The following is a 13490-nucleotide window of genomic DNA, read 5'->3' on the forward strand; positions in this document are numbered from 1 at the left end:
AATACGTTTTATTATCAAGTACTGCAAGAAAACGTTCCTAAATCATGATTTTTGCCACTTTAGAGCATAGTTTGACAGTTTTCACGTTAGTGACAGTTGTCACGTGATTGTAGAACACTATTTAGTTAGACGGTCACGTGACAATTGTCAAAATAACTGTCATAAATCTTAAAAATACGTTTTATTATCAAATACTGCAAGAAAACGTTCCAGAATCCTGATTTTTGCAACTTTAGAGCATGGTTTGACACTTTTCACGTTATTGACAGTTGTCACGTGATTTCAGAAGACTATTTAGCTAGACTGTAAAGTGACAATTGTCAAAATAACTGTTAAATCTCAGAAAATCGTCTTGTTTCGAAAACTGTGTTAAAATGTAATTCTTGCAAATTCAAGTAACATTTTGACAATTGTGACAATAGTACAGACATCACGTGGTTTTAGAGAATAATTCGGTGTAAGAAAATGACTGTTTTAAGCGCAATTTTAGAATCTGTATTAAATTTCCTATTCAATATATTGAAAAAGTAAATGATAAGTTTCACAACCAACATAATGGCAATTTATTTGGTATATAATCAAACGTAATTAAAAACGGTAGATTATATACCAAAAACAGGAGAACGGTAGATATACCGTTTTAACGGTAGAATTGACAACATTGGTTATTGGTCGAATATCTCTAAAGGCAAGATTATTTGTTTTTCTGTTTGTTTCTTGATTATTCCATTTAATAACGGTGTATGATGGGAAGAGCGAGCGGGGTGAAGTTATTGGAAATGAGGTAGATCTACCCCGATGGGGGTAGCTTTGGCAACGTTGCTATAAACGTCACCATAATAAAACTGGTTAATAGATTGTCTCTGGTAGTTGGTTGTTGCTAAAACTCTTCCAATAAAATAACAATCTAATTGACATGTATTAATGGTCTTGATTGGCCGTTCAACCTTTATGAACGGCGATTTATCGTTTGGGATTTTTTTATCGTTGGTTTTTTTGTTGTTTTGGTTCGGACGTCGATTTATGGTGGTTTGTTATAAACGTCGCTACATTATAATTTATTTCAGCTAATTGCGTGTACCGATACCATTCGTTATCGCCGTCACTTGACGGTTGCACACGCTTTCCAGTCAGGAATCGATCAACTTCCCATCCCTACTCTCGATACTATAAAGGTTCAACTTAACAGCATGTTTAATTTACGAAATGACGTTGCACATCTCCTTATTATTTATGAACGATGATACCATCTCGTGTGAAACTAATCTCTACTTGCTCCTGAATCTATCCATCTCTCTTTCTGTACAGGGATAGTATTTTTGTCGGAGCTAAATAAAAGCAGAAGCAGGAATATGATCCCATAAAGCTGTCACGTATCCAAGCAATACGCGCCCGTTTGCATAAGGTAACTGGCATTTTTGCGAAATACCCGTCCGATATTGCTCCGGTCTCCCCGTGCGGAAAAATTACGGTTATTGCGGCGAAACTGGCAAAAGGAACAGTTATTTCCGGGACCCGCAGTCGGAATTATTGTTTTCCAATGTTTACTGTTCCGTTTCGATTTCATAACTCGAAAAGCCCTCGTAGTGTTGCCGCGTCACCCCAAAATGCAACGACTTGGCAACCATGCACCCAAAGCAAAACGGCACGTTTTTAATTTATCGGACTGTAAATCATGCTACTCCCAGTCTCTCTCTCTAACAAATCATAATGGAGAAATAAAAAAACATCTAATCCAACCCGATATGTATCATGCGAGTTGGCACTGTTTACGACTCGGAATCGCAATACCGCTTGCCGGCTTTTATTTATGTTCATTCTGACGGCCATCTCATTCATCTGTGACTACCCTTTTTCCTTCATATCTAGTTTTAAAATAGATTAAAAAATAATCCGTCAACAAATTCTCACCATATAAAACCATTGCCAATGTCTAAAGAGTAACGAGTAAACAATTGACGTTATCTGCCAAAAGTGTGTTACTTACAATGAGTAAAAAGAACAAGTATCAGGAGGTAACAATAATACAAATTATAACCCGTTTGTGCATTAAGCGAGGGGGACGGAAGTCCACCATCTTTGATTGCGCATTCGCCTACTGCGCAGTTGAATTGACGCAAAGTCATTGAAAGTTTGGAGTTTCAAACCCGCAAAAATTTGTTGTTTGTATTTGTTGTAGTATAGTGTTAGTTTGTTTTGTTTGTTTGTGGTTCTTTAACAGTTGAGTTTTGCAAATTTAAATTAAGTTGTTCAGTGGACAAGATTAAATTTAGATCTGATAGTGCCAACCGGAAGTTGACGGCCGCCATATTACTCCCCCCCCTCCCCCTTGTTTCTGTCACCCACTTTGTTTGCTATTGCTCCTTCCTGCTATGTTTACATTTTTTTTATTCATTGGTTACTTATTAATTAAAAGATTTGTTTGGTACAGTTTCTGGCTGGATTTTTGATATTCATCAATTAATCGTATTTTCATGAAATCATCACATTTCAGCTGTAATTAACATATTCAAGTTTGCATTTGTTCTTTAGTTAGCAGCACAAATAGTTAATTATTTGCGAAAAAGGAGATAATTCTTTAAAAACGTGATTTTTCAAAAACACTGTAACTTTTGCAACCAAACGTAAAAGTTGATTAGAGCATGAGATCATATTTAAAAGAACGATAAAGAAAAAAGGAAAATTAAACAGTAAACATTTTGGTTCACTCAACTAGCTCTTTTTAGAGCCCAGGGGTTCAAAGCGCCACCGATGTTAAGAGCAGGAACTAAATTTGGAAACCTTCAGATGTTCTGAACAAGTTCTGAAACAAGATTTCGGCAAATACGTTTTTTGGGCGTTAGAGAGAACATAATGTTCTGAAGTTGGTTGGCTGTTTCGGCCTGATGGACGTTATACTCTCCCTAACGCCTGTGGTGCATACAATGTTTTATGTTTCACCTAATTCAGCAATTATTTACTGTTTCTGGCATGGAAAAGTAAGTATGGTCCATTTTTTTCCCGTGGCGGTTACGTCATTATTTGCCTTTCTTGTCTATTACATGCGTTGCGAGAGCGATAGAATTTTGACTTCATCTAGTTACGTCGGCAATGAATCAGGACGACAAGGCTCGGAAAATCGGCCGCCATTGTTGGCAAAAAGTAAACAAAGAGAAATTTTTTATTTTTGATGTAAATTTTACAATATTTTAACGAGTATTTCGATTTAACTGCGATACTACGTGTGAGACTAGATAATGTGTGTTTCGGTAGTCAGTTTTGAAAATGCCACCTTCTTAATACACTTTACAACAATCAAGGGGCCCAGTGAAACATTCTGAAGGAACTAGAGTTTGTGGAACAGAAAAGGATGCCTTTTCTAATAGAAAACACTGTCACAATGAAACAGCCCATATATTTACTTACTGTCAAGAAGAGTTTTTACAAGAACACTACAAAAACCAAGTTTATTCAAGCCAGTGGTTCTCGAAGAAACATGGATATAGAGTAAAGGTGTATTTAGCAGAAGCTGACAAGGTGATTTACCTAATACTATAAAAAGGACTCTGGTAGAGGTATTAATAAGCTGCTAAACTAAATAGCTTATGTTTCAGGTACCTTTATTGTCTAATCTGGAGTTTGCTTATCATGCTTTGAAAGGGTCCATATTTAAAAAGTCCCATTATCAATTGCTCTAAAAGACTCTGAACAAAAGGTGTTTGAAGCTATGGTTATAATGGTTTTGTCAAAATCCATATGCAAAGTGTTGAAAAAACCAATTTCTAGTAAGTTTCAGGTAAAATTAGAAAGATACAAGTTACTTAATACATAAATTTGTTCAAATGCCATTATTTTGCAGAATTAGCCCTTATAAATTTTGCCGTATCTTCTCTGACTATAAGGCTAGAAACAGATGGTGCTACTGTTAAATACTTTTACATCAGATAGTAGGTTAAATTACTATTTTAATTGTATTATTTACACATTATAAAATATACAAATAAAATCTTTAAAAAGTACACTCGAGTTTCTTTTTTATCTAAAAAGTCTAGTTTTCTTCATAAACAATCATAAAATTAGATAATTTCTTTAACTGAGGTACCTACCTGCTCTTACAATAAATTAAACTGAAATTGAAAAAACATGTTAAATAAATCACACAACAAAACCAAAATGATATGTATTTAAGGCTGGGTAAATTTACAAAAGGAAATAAATAAGCAATCTATATCACAAAACCAAGAAGCAAGTTCTTAAAACACCAACAATTCTGTTATAAGTTAAAACACTGCTTTAGGATTTAATAGTCCCCAGGATACACACATTGCCTTTCCTTTCTTGCAAATTTTATGGAATAATTCTTGAAACCTTGATATTGGGCTGTTAATGACTCGTTTGAATGCACTTATCTGTGATGTTCTTTCCAGATAATTTAAATTGAATGTGGTTGTTGTTCCCAAGCCAAAGTTTGATTGGAACTTTCCGCCTTTGTTTACCACCAAATGTTGCAAGTTTTCCAGTTTGGTGAAGAAAAGTCTTAAATTCTACGAAGGAACACTAATTAATAAACTTGAACAACCCTAAATTAAGTTTTTAGTTCTTCTGTTTGTAGTTTTTGCTGTTTTTCAACTTTTTAAAATTCCTATCCTCAAAATGTTGTTTAGAATGTTTAGCCGACTGTCAGTAGTGTCAGTTGGGACTGTGCCCTATGTTGCCACATCTTCTACGAGCAGATGTGAACCTGGTGTATTGTTTGTTGCAGTAATAAACGGACCGATGAATGTTTGATGTACATATGTTGTTTGGTGTTTATTTTACCTAAATGATGTGACTTTGATAGTCCTGTCAGTCAGTGAAAATGGCAAAAGCTGGGCGAAATTTTACAAAATCTAAAAGAAATTGCAGCAGAAGTAAACAAATTTATTACCAAAAAAGTCAACAGCATTCTAGGATAAAGTACCGGTAGTTTTTATGGCATGGAAGAATAAAAATGCCATTGCTAATAGGTCTGTTCGCAGAGAGAATCTCCAACTAGTAATCAGAGAAATAGATACATCCATTGGCCACAAGTCAGAAAACGTCATAGTCACGTGAGCATTCAACCAATGAAACGTGACACTTGAGAGTAGTTATCTATGTTAGTTAGTCTCAAACTAATCACATCAACTAACTCTGTCTCTCTCTTGTTCTTTTCTATTGCTCGGATCGTATTTCTCCATCCTGCTCTGTCCTGAGCTGCAAGAGAAGCTTCTTGCAGACCGTGACCAATGATTCCTTTGGTTTGAACCACCCAGCGCGTCGGAGACCTCCCTCGTGGTAGTTTACCATTAATCTTTCCCTCCACAATAAGTATTTCCTCCTTGAGATGTGTCCAAAATATCGTAGGTATGTTTGGTTTATCCTGGTTGATAGCCTTCTGGTGACTTTTAGTTTCTTAAGGATTGACACGTTAGTACGATATTCTGTGTATGATATTCGCAGCATTCTTCTGTAGGCCCACATTTCAAAAGCATCTATTATTCTTCGATTGGCCATTTTTAAAGTCCAGGTCTCAGAGGCATATGTGGCAACAAGAAAAATCAAGGAGTTTAATAATTTCAGTTTGTTGCGTTGAGATATTGCAGAGTCTTTCCATATTCTAGTTAGTTTTATAGTTGAATTACGTGCCATGCCTCGATCTGTCCAACATTAGCAGGGTTACGGTTTATTATCATAATTTTCGTCTTCTTTTTGTTTAACGTAAGACCATGTTCTCTACTGATCCTATCCAACTTTCTCAGCGAGCTAGTATTAAGGTGTCATCTGCATATGTAAGGTTAGTAATTCTTTTTCCTCCTATGGTCCTATCAACTTACTACAAAGTGTTCCCCTGTATTTTTTCTGACATTTGCCTCTTGTCGCCGGTATTTCAGTCATATTTGATATTCTCTTCAATTTTTTTGTGGTGTAACCCACAATCTGAGTAAAACCACTTATTCCGACTGATTTTTTGTTGTAAACTTTCTATTGCGGCCTATTCAGGCATCGGTGCTTGGTCTTATAGCATCATAAAACGACGAAAACTGAGAGTCATCTTCTCGGGGGCGAGAGAAAAAAGACTAAATTACCGCCGAACAAAAGACATTGTTTTGCCGCGCCGCTTCTTCGCGTCATTTATCCTCGAGAGGCAACAATGCCCGTCTAACCGTTTGACACATCTATCTAACTTGAACGATGGATGGCGGCACGGCCAAAGAAAAACTTCAATAAGCCTCCGTCGTTTTTCTATACCTATAGATAGATATTTTATACAACCCGTCGGCTGATGGATTAAAGAAGAAGCTCGTTTTTATGCTTCTCTCTTTCTCTGGCTGGTTAAAAACCAACAGTATGAGAGGTTTTAGGGAAATCTGTTTAGGAACTGAATATAATAGGGAGGGTGTAATGTATTATTCAGAAAAGAGTAATCATAAGCAAGTGGGAACGTTAACAAAGGCTTGAATTATCCGGCATTAGTGGGCGCGACGGCGTGTAATTATCGTCGGCATGTAACTGTCTCGAAACGCACACGCAAAACCGGCATTAACAGTGACAACTGCCCATTAACACGACAGCCCTGAGCAGGCAACTGTTTTATCCACCTTATCCACTCTCTGTACAGGACGTAATAATTTCATTAAATCGCCACGTTTGACTGCTGCGAGTGCGGCCACTGGTTATTACATCAACCGATAATACGGTCAGCAGTTGTCTTTAGTACAGAAGAGCTGATAACAACTTTTTGACAACACAATGTAGCAATTGACGTTTCAAGATAAGAGATACTCCCTCTGTTGATCAGTTTCGGCACCGCCCTCTGTACAAGAAAGCCAAGAAGGTGCATGCCAAAAATTCCAATATGGCCGAAATAGTGGTTGACAGTTTGCATTTGTTTGTATTGTGGAAATTGAGTTTTTCGATGATTAAATTAACTTTTAATAAGGTTTAAAGTCAAGACTTGGGATTACTTGCCAAAGTAATTTTTGTTTGCTATTATATATTGTTGTTTATATGTTTATTGTTCTAGAGAAAGTGTAGTTTGTGTTCATTTTATTGTGTTATCACTGTTGCTATTGTTCCTTCATTGTTCTATAATTTGTTGTTGGTTTTTTAACTTAAATTCTATTGCCTCTACAATATGCCGTCCACTTGTTGTTTGCCAAATTGTAAAAGCAATTTGGTGAAAGGCTCAAAAGTGTCAGTCTTTTACTTTCCAAAAGACCCTGCTCGAACCCAACAGTGGTTGAAAGCTTTGAACTGGAATGATTTTACTCCAACACAATACTCAGTGGTAAGTACAATATGCTTTCTCATTCAGTAAACTTATTGCCTCTTACATACAAAGGTATGTGAGTTACATTTTGAGGCCGCCTGCATTTTGAGAGCAACAAAGGTTTACTCTGAAAAAACAGGACAGCTTTTAGAAGTTCCATTGGCACATTTACATTTTAAAAGAAAGGTCTTGGTAATAATATAAAACCCATTTACCAGTTTTGCTTACCTAGTTTCAGAGCAGTTTTCACATTAGTTTGTTGTACTTTCCAGGACAAAGGGTTCTAACCAAACTTGCTTTGGCTGGACTTTATTGGGTATAAAAAGCCATATCTATACATATCTGGATCAGGAATGAAGCGTTCTTTGATTTTTCACTAACAACTTCTAATCAACTACACGAAAAAATAAAAAAAAAACATATTTTCTACTGCATCTGCATAGGTTTGTGTACAAAACGAAAACCGCTAACGCCGCCATTAAAAGTGACATTCTAGGCTTTCTTGTACAGAGGGCGGTGGTTTCGGGCATTCCAGCTGTCATTTCTCCGTTTGTTTACATTGATTTTGTGAAATTCGTGTCAGATAATCCAACATTTTCCGCTACTTAAACGTCTATCTAAGCGTCCACGTGGTCTTTTCCGCAAGCCCAAAGCAACAGTTAGCATATTATCAAAAGCGACAGCGCAACAGGCAGATATTATAAACAAATCCATTACCTTATCGCGTCTGCCCGCGGATAAACTGCAATGAGAACGAGCGAGAGGGCAACAACTTGAAAGACCGGCCTACTAAAACGAAGCTCCGCCTTTCTGCGAAGCCCATCTTTGTTAAAGAGTGACGAGGATAGCGCTATCCGACCGCTGCGGTTTGAACCAGGACAAACGATTGCTAAAATCGAGTAGATGTAAATGAAAGGCTTGACGTGTCCTTGTCGACAAACTGCTTCTGTTCTTCTCCATCTGCCAGGTACGTTTGACTTGGTTGTTCATTGGCGTTTGTTTAAGGAGGATTAGTAAACAGTGCAGGGTGGGCTTATTCGTCTCAAGGACGAAGAATATTATGACGTGATCCACAATTCAAAGCGGCGCTTTCAAAAGCCCTGAGAGGTCGTTTGTTCGGATGTCAAGAGTTGACATGCGTAAGTAATCAGACTCCTTTAAGTTTTAAAAACTAATTTCACAGCCGATATTGCATTAAAGATTTCATTACGGCAGTCTTTGGCCACAATGGGCCATTACTCAGCAACTTTCGATGATTATTAGTTCTTTCGCCTTGCCACGATATTGTGATGGGGTAGAGTCAAGCATCAACTTTTTTCCTGATGATAAATCAATAGTTTCTGAAATATTTACTCAAAAAAAAAAGGCTATTAAATACGAGGAAGTTAAATCAAAGTCTCCTTAGTAAAGCTGAATTCATAGTTTGAAATCCGCAAGAAGTAAGAAGTAAGCAGTAAGCCGAATTAAAAATAAACAATATTACTTGTAGCACTCTTATTCATAGTTTGACAAATAAGCGTAAGCAAGCCGCATGAACCGCAAGCAGTAAGCAGCAAGAATTTATTTTTTCATTTCTTACCTTGCTTCTTACTGCTTCGTGCATCGTCGGCTGCCTGTTTCACCCATTCGTGGGTTTTCGAATTGTCATTTGTCAAGTATCCGATCTTTTCTATTTTTTTTCTGCTTTTCACTTGGTTTTCTTGCTACTATGATAGAATAGTCATCGACAAAATCTATTTTCCGTAAAATTCAGCAAACATTCAATGAATAGAATAGAAATAAACAATTCTAACCAAATTTATATTGTAAACTGTCAAATAATCTGTAGTCTGTCAGTTTACTAACGTCGAAGCGTCGAACCACCGCCTACTATACTTGTCAGGGGTGCTTGTCAAAAATTCCAATATGGCGGAAATAGTGGTGACAGTTTGCATTTGTTTGTATTGTGGAAAATGAGTTTTTTGAGGATTAGATGAATTTTTACGGTTTAAAATCAAAACTTGAGGTTATTTGCGTAAGTTATTTTTGTTTGCTGCCGTTCATAAGTTTTTCAAGCCATATTGTAACAAAAATTCAGGAAAAAGCCCAACCGTGTCAGTTTTACTTGAACTAATGGATTGAAACATTTGCGGAAAGCTACTTTTTACTACTACAGCTTGCTGCATTCTTGCCGCTTACTTTTTGCGGAATTAGAACTACGAATCCAGCTTAACTCATAGGTAATTAAGGATTTGTCCACACCTTTTTCAGGCTCTTGGACTTCTAAATATACTTTCTTCACCCAATTGCTCACCACGAATATTTACTTTTTGGTTCTCAAGACAAGACTTGTATTTTACTTGTCGTTATCTTCATGCTGAATACTTTGACTCTCGTTTTGTTTTAATTTTAATTCAAATCCATTGTTTGCAGTTTGTTTCCTCCTCTGCTTTTAGAAATTGATCCAATTGACGTTGTTGACAGTCCAAACTGGACATCTGTCATGATTGTCACTAGTCAGCACCACCTCGTTTTGGAGGTTGCCAAATGTTTTTCAAGCACCACCTATAGCTTTTAAGTTCAACCATTTCTAACGTATTTTCCCCAAAATGAGATGATTATCAACCATTTTCTTTATACAGGGTGGTCCAGTTTTAAATGTCAATAATTCACCAATCGATAGCCCATCAAAAAATAAGTTGACACGCATTATGTCATTTTCCTGAAGAACGCTTCCTAAGGAAAACACAGACCTCCAAAATTCAGTTTTGAAAATTTTTTTTTTGCTACAACTGTCAGACAGTCAGACTAATTTTATTCTAAAAATTAAAGTTTTAAACTAATATCGTAGCATTTAATGCCAAAATTGTTTACTTTCATCAATGAAGAGTCTGAAACTTAACTTTTACTATAAAAAATAGTTTAAAATTCGATTTTTCAGTCTTAAAGCACAGTGAAGCGTCTAGAAGTCAAATTAATACTGACAAAGCATGAAATGGCATAATTAAGCCTACGAAAAATGTAAAAATAGTTTTTTTTAGTCTGCTATGTCAAAAACTTGGTGAAGATAAGTCTAAAACTCAATTTCCCAAGCTGAAAGCAGTTTCAAAGCCCTAAAAATAGTTCAGAGTTCTAAGAAAATGAAAAGCAAAATAAAAAAAACCTGAAAAGTTAGTCTTAAAGTCAATTTTCATGAAATAATAATATCCTGTATTTAAGACTATTTTCAAGACTAAAAAATGTATTTTCAAATTATGAAAACTTACTTCAAATGCAAAATTTAAGCTTTTGATGTCACTTTTCATTAGTTCAGAGTCACTTTTTGGTGTCCAAGTCAATTTTCAAGGTTGAAATGTGTGAATTTGGTGTAAAAAATTCTAAATCAAGTAGTTTTTCATGACTACAAGTCAGTTTTCACAAGTTTTTCAACTTATCTGACTACAAAGACAGTTTTTAAGTCTCTCAAGTAAATTTTCACCGTTTTCAAGATAATTTTTATGTTGGGTTGGGTTGGTTTTGGGTCTTTGAACGTAATTTTTTCGTAAACAAAACTTCAAATCAGAGTTTTGTAAGAGATACTTATTTTGTCAAATTGAAAAAGTAAAAAACCGGAAAATTTTGAAAAATATCCAGTGATATAGAATATAAGGCAGAAAAATGAAAACCATCTTTCTGTATTTACACCACTGGACAGTTTAAATTAATGGAAGTATTAAAGATTAAAATTGCTCCAGCGGGCTGACAGTTATGATAAGAAACTGATTTTTTAAACTGAACATTTATGGACTGTACTTTCCTTGGAAAGCATTTTTCAGGAAAATGACATAATATGTATGTTAACTTATTTTTTGATGAGTGAATTATTGACATTTAAAACTGGACCACCCTGTATACCATGTTTTTTTAGTGACACATAATATTCTGTTTAATACAACCGTTACTAGATTAACTAGGGTGTTGCTGTCTTCCCTTTGTAGAAAAACAGCCTGCGCTTCACTTTTGTACTTTAAGGTAAACTCCCTGTTATTTTTAAGTTTCTTTTAGTAGATTGTTCCAGCTCCTGAAGACTTATGTGCCCGAAACATGTTGAGCGTGTCCTCTTAATAAACTTATTGCGGAGAAGGCCTTGTATTCCTCACCTACCCCTTTTAAGATTACTCCTCCACTTACCTTCTTTTTAATTAACAACTAATTTTAATATCAATTTTATTTAATAATTTGTCATTTTGATTGATTGTGCTTTTGGTGGACGATCAAGTCAGCTTAATGTATGTTTGTGACTGTTTTAATGCCCAGATCACAGGATCTTATAAAAGGTTAATTATTACCGTATAATTAGCTCATTTTAATTCTATTTTCACACTTTCTAAGTGATTATTATTTGCTTTTGTTATACTTTGGGTCAGAAAACTTCCTGCTTGTGCTTTGAATCATCTGAGTTAGACGAGTGTTTGCACGTGTTTCTAAAAAGAGCTAATTGACTGAATCAAAGTTTTTGATTGTTGATTTTACGACTTTCCTTATTAACTATAATCTTAGCTCTAATCAATGTAGCAGTTGATGAAATAATTCTAGTGGATTCACGTGTGTAGAGCCTGTTTTCATCTACTTAAAACCAACTGGTACAAGCTTGTTAAGTCTAGCGAAAGTGGTACTTTGGGTTATAATAATATTTGAAAGAGTTTCTGTTAGACATTTAATCTCATAGCACGTTTGACAGACAACGGATAGAGTTCGAATAGCCGCCGATTCAAAGAAGTGACCTAATCGGCCTAAAAAAAAAAATCTTCGAAAATCTTCCAAAAACTAATTCCGGATTCAATGGGACTAAATAAATGCGGCATTGTCCGGTCGGGCCGACAAACCGCATTCGGCTCTCTTTGACCGAATTTTAAAAAGACCAGTAGCCCGAAACTATTCATCAAGTAGGCCGAGACGCGCACAAAGGGCCGTATCTCGGGAACGATCACAAAAAACTAAAATTGTTTAGACAAGAGGAAGGATTTGGACGATTTATACCGGAATAGTTTATGTAGTCGGTTCTCAGAATGTGTGATTTGTGTGAGAGCGCTGCTAGTTTCTCGAATCGATCGGATCTGAGTCTGGACGTCGCGGTGGGTGTAGGATTCGCGTATAAAGCGTTTCTGAAACAAATCATAAGTCCCGCCCTTGAAGTCGGGACGAGCTCAAAGCAAAAACCAGCAAATGTGCGGGTCGTAAATTCGTTCGGGCAGTTTGTAAAATCCCTGGACATTAATTACGACCCGGGGTGGGGTCCGGTTAGCATACGGGCGTCGTAAAGTACGACTTATCTCATCCAGTTGATCGTTTCTTCCTCCCCGGATGGCTTATTGCCTTCTCGACGCTATGACGTATATAAACGTAGAGAAATGTTAAACGCAGGAGCTCGAAGAAGTCTCCTTTTCAACTTGGACATTCCGCGATGGTACCGATACGCCGACGGAGAGGAATTTAAAAATAATTACGAAGCGATCGGCCGTCAATCAACGTCATCGGCAAGTCGAAAGACGTCCGTCTGTTTCGGATTCCATGGATTTTCATCAGATACGGCGCATCCTTCAGCTGTTGCTTCGATGAATTTTAAATCGTTCTCAACGATCGTATACGACTGTCCGAAACGACGATCAAACTTGAAAATTTCGACAACCAGATGATTTACAAAACTGTCCACTCTGTTTCCAATCTAAATATTTTGGTAGAGTCATATACAGGTGTGGTAAATTCAATTTTTGTCAAAAGTGCAATTTTGGCAAATTTTTATTTTGCTCCATAAGGGTTCTAATGCACAGCAACGAATATATTTATACCAAAGGACCTCAAATTAAGGGAAATAACCACTTTGAACCTTTCAAAAATTCGAAAAATGCCATTTTTTGTCAAAATTTTCAATTTTTTTTTTTGCTCTATAAGGGTTCCAATGCACAGCAAAGGGCATATTTATACAAAAAAACATTAAATTAATTGTAATAAGCACAAAAAAAACACTTTAAAATTTTTCACTTTTCAAAAAAATTGAAAGAATGGGGGGGTATTAGAGAGGTTTTTTAGGTACTTTTTGAAATTCAATATCTCGGGAACATGAGGAGCTAGAGAGGCCATTTTTAACTCATTTTGTAGTATTTTTTATGCTTTTTCGAATGGCGTATGAAGGAATTTCCTGCGAATCTAAATAAAACAGCTACGATTTTTCAAAAAGTCTAAAAATTCAATTTTTGTCAAA

The 13490-nt window shown here is 36.0% G+C and overlaps 1 long non-coding RNA gene across 1 annotated transcript; it reads left to right on the forward strand.

The window, feature by feature from the left end:
* Positions 1-2519: 2519 nt before the first annotated feature.
* LOC145727925 (uncharacterized) lies at positions 2520-3998 on the forward strand. Its single transcript, XR_014177958.1, has 2 exons — positions 2520-3516; positions 3594-3998. It is a non-coding gene; the product is annotated as an uncharacterized LOC145727925 (long non-coding RNA).
* Positions 3999-13490: the final 9492 nt, after the last annotated feature.

The sequence above is a fragment of the Ips typographus genome, linkage group LG1, assembly GCF_016097725.1.
Source record: "Ips typographus isolate SLU linkage group LG1, UJ_Ityp_2.0, whole genome shotgun sequence".
In the NCBI taxonomy this organism is placed as follows: Eukaryota; Metazoa; Arthropoda; class Insecta; order Coleoptera; family Curculionidae; genus Ips; species Ips typographus.